The sequence below is a fragment of the Oncorhynchus mykiss genome, chromosome 11 (genome assembly GCF_057628025.1).
Source record: "Oncorhynchus mykiss isolate SJ-2025 chromosome 11, ASM5762802v1, whole genome shotgun sequence".
Taxonomy (NCBI): domain Eukaryota; kingdom Metazoa; phylum Chordata; class Actinopteri; order Salmoniformes; family Salmonidae; genus Oncorhynchus; species Oncorhynchus mykiss.
In genome coordinates this window covers 75,790,263-75,797,735 of record NC_143032.1, presented here as the reverse complement: position 1 = coordinate 75,797,735, position 7,473 = coordinate 75,790,263, and positions in this window count along the sequence as shown.

The window sequence follows — 7,473 nt, the reverse complement described above, 5'->3', positions numbered from 1 at the left end:
TATCCGACCTTGCACCGGCAGGCGCCGATATAAACATCTGAAGACAAAGTAGGACGTGAGCACACAGTTGGACTCCACGGAAAAGCAGAAATGCTTCCCCCACGCCGAAGACCTCTATTGATTTTGAGCATACACAGGAAGCATACAAGAGTAAAGACAATTTAGAACTGTTCAGAAGTTTGGTGGTTTTCACACTATGCTCTTATGACGTTTTGATTGATAAGGAGGTTTGGTAGGCCTATACTAATCAAGCCTTTTTTGTTTTCCTCCCCCTGTTGTAAAGCTCAAACTGGCTAAGTGCATATAAATCAAAATTAGAGGGGCGACAGGTAGCCTAGTGGTTATAGTGTTGGACAAGTAACCAAAAGTTTGCCAGATCAAAACCCTGAGCTGACAAGGTAAAAATATGTCGTTCTGCCCCTGAACAAGGCACTTTGTCATTGAAAATAAGAAATTTTGCTTAACGATTTCTCTTGCCTATTTAAATAAAAAATAGGCACATCATGCTATCTTCTCTGTTTACATCAAAGGTTTCCTTCTGATATGTCTGTCCTGTGATGCTGACTTTAATTAAACTGAACAAAAATATAATGTTGCATTTCTGCAATACTAAGTTACTGTTTATGTAAGGAAATCAGTCAGAAATAAATTAGGCCCTTCAAGCCCCTGATTCAGAAGAACAGGGCTCCATCCTGGACCACAGTGCTATTTTACCTTTATTTAACTAGGCCAAGAACAAATTCTTATTTTCAATGACAGCCTGTTCAGAGGCAGCACAACCTTGTCAGCTCAGGGATTTGAACTTGCACCCCTCCAGTTACTAGTCCAACACTCTAACCACTAGGCTACCCTTCCGCCCCATGCAAAGGAGGACCTCACACAGGAGGCAGTGACTGAAGAGATTTGCTTATTACTTTAAATGCTCTTCCTAACCTATTTCATAGACCAAAAAACAGAATGTTGCTAGAACTTCAGGTTTTACTATATGTTCTGGTGGGGTCCCAGCAGCCATCGTTAGTAGAACAACATCACATGTTAATGTTGGCTTATAAGAAAACAGATGCGTGTGTGTGTCCCTTTATCAGAATGAAAATAGGGGATTGTTTTGTGTATGAATTCGAAGTACTATATACTTCTGAGAGCACACAGACATCTTGTTAAGCAAACCAGTTTTTATTTTTCACACATCAAAAATGTTTCCGCAAACAAAGGTTATTTCCTTATTCTGAATGAAAGGCATGCAGATCTAACCAGGGTGAATGACCACAGTATGATTTTCCCCTCGTTTGAAGCCAGGGACAGGCTATAATTTGATATCCCTCTCAGGATGTAAACACTAGTCTGTCCAGACCCCATTGGTCGGTTGGGTCAAGGCCCTCCTCGCCTGATTGGCTGTCCTCTCGGAACTCTCACTCTTCAGGAATTCTGTCACATGAGGCAAGCTGCAGCAGCACAAGAGAGTCAGTAGAGACAGTCGGATCCCTGATCTGATATAAACCTGTATGACAGGCCAGGAAGAACTTACACAACCGTTCTCTCTGAGGAGAGCTAGGCTTCATATGGGTTAGATCATGCAGCTATGTAGTCACACTGAGTTATGCTAAGTTTTTCTTTTGAACTCACCTTCATTAGCCCCTCTTTGGAGGATAACTTTAACTTTGAGATTACACGCCTAAAAAATAAGTAAATTGGTCTGAATTGCATCCAGTGCGAGAGAGCGAGTGAGAAATAGAGAGAGGGAGAGTGTGAGCGAGAGAGAGAGTGAGAAAGAGAGAGAGGGAGAGTGTGAGCGAGAGAGAGAGAGCAATAGGGACATAATGCCAAAGGACTGAGTGTTTCTCTGTGTCTGTCTCTCTCTGAAAGAGGTCACTCTGGTCAGGTACATTTCAGAATCAGCAAGCGATCAGCTCTGTTGACTCAGATCAATGGCTGCCTGAGATCTTGTTTAATATGCAAAAACAGATGTAAGACAGTATGGCTTTTACTCACTCCCTGCCCTGTTTGAAAAATCTCCTAACTCTACCATGAAAATACTATTAGGACAGGACACCCCAGTCACTTCTGCTGTTTAGTTTTCGGCTTAGTCTGGACTTTGTCTGCCATCAGAAGACAGTCAGACCTTTGTATTGGTAAAAAACAGACTTGCAAGGCATAAGCCAGGAAGAGTTAGCTTGTCCACTTTGATGCAAGACCACTTTCTGATACAATTGTGCTTGGGACTTATCAAAGACACTTGCACCAGGCAGCATCTCAGCAGCATGTGAGTGAGAGACAGTATGAACAAGAGGGGAATGGAATGGAATATAAAATAATAGAATAGAATCGTTCCCGAGAAGATTTTTTATTTTTTTCACAACAAGCTCATACATTTACACACAAATAACCAACCAACAACCCACCCCCTAGATATTTACATTTCCATCTCATGTATGATGAATGTATTCCACTTACAGTCCAGACATGCCATCATACCATCTACCCCGTTACCAAACTTTCTTACGTCCAAATACCCCAACAATATCTCACGGACTGACACGGTATTCGACCATGGTCCAAATGGGAGATAAACTTAATTAAGAGTTTGACGGTTAAGTTTAGGCATTGATTCCGATTGGTTAAGGGTTAAGGTTTGGGAATAAAATAAATAGAAGAAAAGAGTGCCTAGCACTGGGATTGAACCTGCAATCCTTGGAGCCGGAGCTCATGGCTTACGTCCATCCCCATCCACAATGCCCACTTGATGGTAATAGTGCTCACCATTGCCCCTAGTGGCCCGGTATTGAAGGCATCTCCCAACATTATGTGGACCAGGATGAATGTCGAATACTGCACTGGATCTGGTGTGACCAGGCTGAATAGCCATCAAACTTGCTGGCCCCTGTGTGGTCACATGAGTCAGATCTCATTTCTGTGATCTGTAATGGTATGGACATAGGTCCAGCTGTATAGTGTGTCTGAGTGCCCTTCGTGAAGGTCCAATTTAAACATGGGCAGGGACAGCACAAGCAGTCTATCTGGGCCACCTGTGGTGAGATGTGTCCTATATCCACCGGCTGGTGCCTCAAGGGCAATACAGTTCATGGAATTGTGGTTATTTAAACAAATGGAATGGGATTTGATGTGCCAGGCTCATGTTCACCAAGGAATTTAATGTCAATGTTTGTGTGTGTGGACTGTGGCGAGCTCCAACATAATGAACACTATAATACTGTTCACATCCATAACGAGTGAATCATTCAGCTTTCTTTTTCTATCCTTTTTTGTTGACAGATCACGTGTCCCCTCAGAGAAAGAAAGCTTAAGCAAGTCCGTCTGTTGGGGTGTTAGGCTTACATTTGAGGGAACTAACTACATTGCCTTGCAAAAGTATTCATCCCCCTTGGCGTTTTTCTTATTTTGTTGCATTACAACCTGTATTTGAAATAGATTTTTATTTGGATTTCATGTAATGGGCATGAAAAAAATTACTTTTTTGGTAAAACAGAAAAGTGGTGCATGCATATGTATTCACCCCCTTTGCTATGAAGCCCCTAAATAAGATCTGGTGCAACCAATTACCTTCAGAAGTCACAGAATTAGTTAAATAAAGTCCACCTGTGTGCTATCTAAGTGTCACGTAATCTTTCACATGATCTCAGTATACAGTAGCTGTTCCTTTTGTCCAGGTGGGAAAGGGCGGTGTGGAATGCAATAGAGACCATGTGAAGACTTACAGAAAACGTTTGACCTCTGTCATTGCCAACAAAGGGTATATAACAAAGTATTGAGATTAACTTTTATTATTGACCAAATACTTATTTTCCACCATAATTTGCAAATAAATTCATTAAATTCATTTTCTCTCATTTTGTCTGTCATAGTTGAAGTGTACCTATGATGAAAATGACAGGCCTCTTTCATCTTTTTAAGTGGGAGAACTTGCACAATTGGTGGCTGACTAAATACTTTTTTGCCCCACTGTATATACACATGTTCTGAAAGGCCCCAGAGTCTGCAACACCACTAGGCAAGGGGCACCACCAAGCAAACGGCACCATGAAGACCAAGGAGCTCTCCAAACATGTCAGGGACAAAGTTGTGGAGAAGTACAGATCAGGGTTGGGTTGTAAAAAAATATCAGGAACTTTCAACATCCCACGGAGCACCATTAAATCCATTATTAAAAAATGTAAAGAATATGGCACCACAACAAACCTGCCACGAACGGGCCGCACTCCAAATCTCATGGACCAGGCAAGGAGGGCATTAATCAGAGAGGCAACAAAGAGACCAAAGATAACCCTGAAGGAGCTGCAAAGATCCACAGCGGAGATGGGAGTATCTGTCCATAGGACCACTTTAAGCCGTACACTCCACAGAGCTGGGCTTTACGGAAGAGTGGCCAGAAAAAATCAATTTCTTATTAATTAAAAAAAAAAATAAGCAAACACGTTTGGTGTTCACCGAAAGGCATGTGGGAGACTCCCCAAACATATGGAAGAAGGTACTCTGGTCAGATAAGACTAAAATTGAGATTTTTGGCCACCAAGGAAAGTGCTATGTCTGGCGCAAACCCAACTCCTCTCATCACCCCGAGAATACCATCCCCACAGTGAGCATGGTGGTGGCAGCATCATGCTGTGGGGATGTTTTTCACCGGCAGGGACTGGGAAACTGGTCAGAATTGAAGGAATGGTGGATGGTGCTAAATACAAGGAAATTCTTGAGGGAAACCTGTTTCAGTCTTCCAGAGATTTGAGACTTGGACGGAGGTTTACCTTCCAGCAGGACAATGACCCTAAGCATACTGCTAAAGCAACACTCAGGTGGTTTAGGGGGAAACATTTTAAAGGTACTGGAATGGCCAGACCTCAATCCAATTGAGAATCTGTGGTTTGACTTGCTGTACACAAGGCTGGAGGCGGGACTGAGACAGGTAATGGTGGACTGAACTAAGTTATGTAGAGCACTTTAAGATAAAAACGTAATATTAAATATCGTCAAGTTAGACTAAATATTAGCACTACACAATCTGGGTGGGTGATAACTTTCAATCTGGATAATAACACAAAACAAATCTTAAGACTAGAGACATTTATCGACAAATATTACGAAAACAAGCAACACCCAAACATGACGGAGAGTAAGACAGGTGAACCGATTTCTAAACAAAAACGTGACTGTTCTACAGACACAGACGATTTAATATTTTCATCACCACTGGTGAAGGTCGAAACCGATCTGTTAAAATCAATAAATGACAAACTGGGTATACTTGAATTAGTCAGTAAGGATATAAAAGAGTTGAAGGCAAGCCTCGAGATGAGTGATGAAAAAGCTGCGACACTGGAGAAGGAAACACACCAGCTAAAAGGGACACTCAATAAGATTGAAACCGAAGTGAATTAACTTAAAAAGGAGAACACTGTTCTGAGAGAAGCCTTACTTGACATGCAGACTAGATCCATGAGAGAGAATCTGGTACTTACAGGTATCCAAGAGAAAGAAGGAGAAGTTCCTGAATCTCTAGTTAGAGAGTTCTTCCTTACAACGCTTCAGATTCCATGCGAAGCTATCGACAAAATCCAACTGGAACATGTACACGGCTTCGGACAGAGAGGGCAAAGGTATGAACGCCCAATCGTTGCCAAATTTGCTTCCTTTAAAGATAAATAATGACTAAAATCCTGGGTAAAAGACTTGCTGGGACCAAAATTGGCATGAATGATCAGTTCCCGAAGGAAATTGCAGAACGGCGTAAAGTTCTGTGTCCAATTTCAAAGAAAATAGATTTAAAAGGGAAACGAGTAGCTCTCGTCGTTGATAACTATATATTGATAACCCGTTGTTCAGAGACACAAAGACTACTCCATGGTTATTTTAGAAATTACAAAGTTCTCATAGACGAGGAAAATATTGAAACACAATTTTCGCCCGGTTATGGATTGTAACAATACAATAAAAAAATATATATTTTCTATATATCTTCAAATATAACCAATTGGAAATCACAAGCACTAATCCAACATGGTGAAGATGTGGTGTGTGTTTATTTTTTATTTTATTTGTTATGTTTGGGAAAGTGTGGCGTTGAGTGAGAAATTAAATGGTTGCAATGTATTGCTGTGAGCGGGGGTGTGAGAGAGCTTTCAATGTTGTTCAGATGATGGATAGACTTTTTATAATGAATTATACGTCTTATTTATTTATTGTCCTATCATGGTGGAACAGTTTTAAAAATAATTATACATTTAATTTATTTATTGTCCTATAATGGGGTACAAAATGTTTTAAATAAATTATTTCTAATTTCTTTATTTATGATCCTATATTGATGGAACAGTCCACAACCCTATGCCCTAGACACCCACCTGAATGACCCAGACACTAAGGAGAAGTCCCTAACTGTTTTATGGGCCTGCTGTAAGCGGTATGTATGCAGCCAAAATGATGGTCAGAGACCAAGAGCAGCACTGCATCTTCAAGATTCTGAGCCTGCTTGGCAGGGTTGGTCCTGCAAAGCCAAAGCCCCCTAAAGGGAGAGCATACTATTCAAGGAAATTCTCAAAGCTGCTAATGGGAACACTTGCTGCGGTAACCCATGGGGAGGGGGTCACACTCGGACATTCAGAGAGGGCGGTATATTATTGTGGCCCTGGTGACACAAAATCAAAATTCAAAATTCTGTCTGCATGGAGATGCTTGGGAATATGGTCAATACGGGGGACCGTGTTGTGGGTGTTTCAGGGAAAAGGTGTACATTTGACCTCCATCATCTAGGACGTGACAATGGTTAATAAAATCTCTCAATTTCTGCCCATTTGTTTTGCACGGTCTTGCAGGCCTTCTCATACAGCTACAACTGTAAATGCATTTGTAAATCAAGACCTTTCTTGAGTTGGGCTCTGGGATGGTGCAACTGTTGAGAATGTGAGCCTATGGTTGTGTGGGAGGAAAGGGTTGAGTGCGTATGGAGTAAAAGATGTTAGGGACAATAGAGGATGATTCACAACAATTGTTTGCTAAAATAATAATGGCTTGTAATGATGTATTTTTTTGCCTATTAATTGCCTACATTACTAAAAATATTAATAGCTAATTTTGGAAAATTAGAAATAGGATTCTTATATACATTATTTTTTTTCGATGGCTAAATATAATACAAATCGAGGTGAGGGCAATGGAAATGCATTTGGCAGTTGATCTACTTCTGTTCTGTAAATGGCACTGTGTGCTCTTTTCGAAGGATGAATCCCAGTCATTTCAAGGCTATGGGATATGGGAGGTCGGGGGTGGTCTGCTGGGCATTGGGATGACAACCCAACTCGGGATGAGGAGGGCTTTTAGGGGGTGGAATAGTGGGAACCAATTGGAGGTGTTTACTTAATAGCAATGCAATATCATGGTACAGCTATATAGACACTCAATCATCATGTTACTTTTTAATGGTACGTTTACAAACATATATTTTGATAAATATAATTGAAAGTTGTG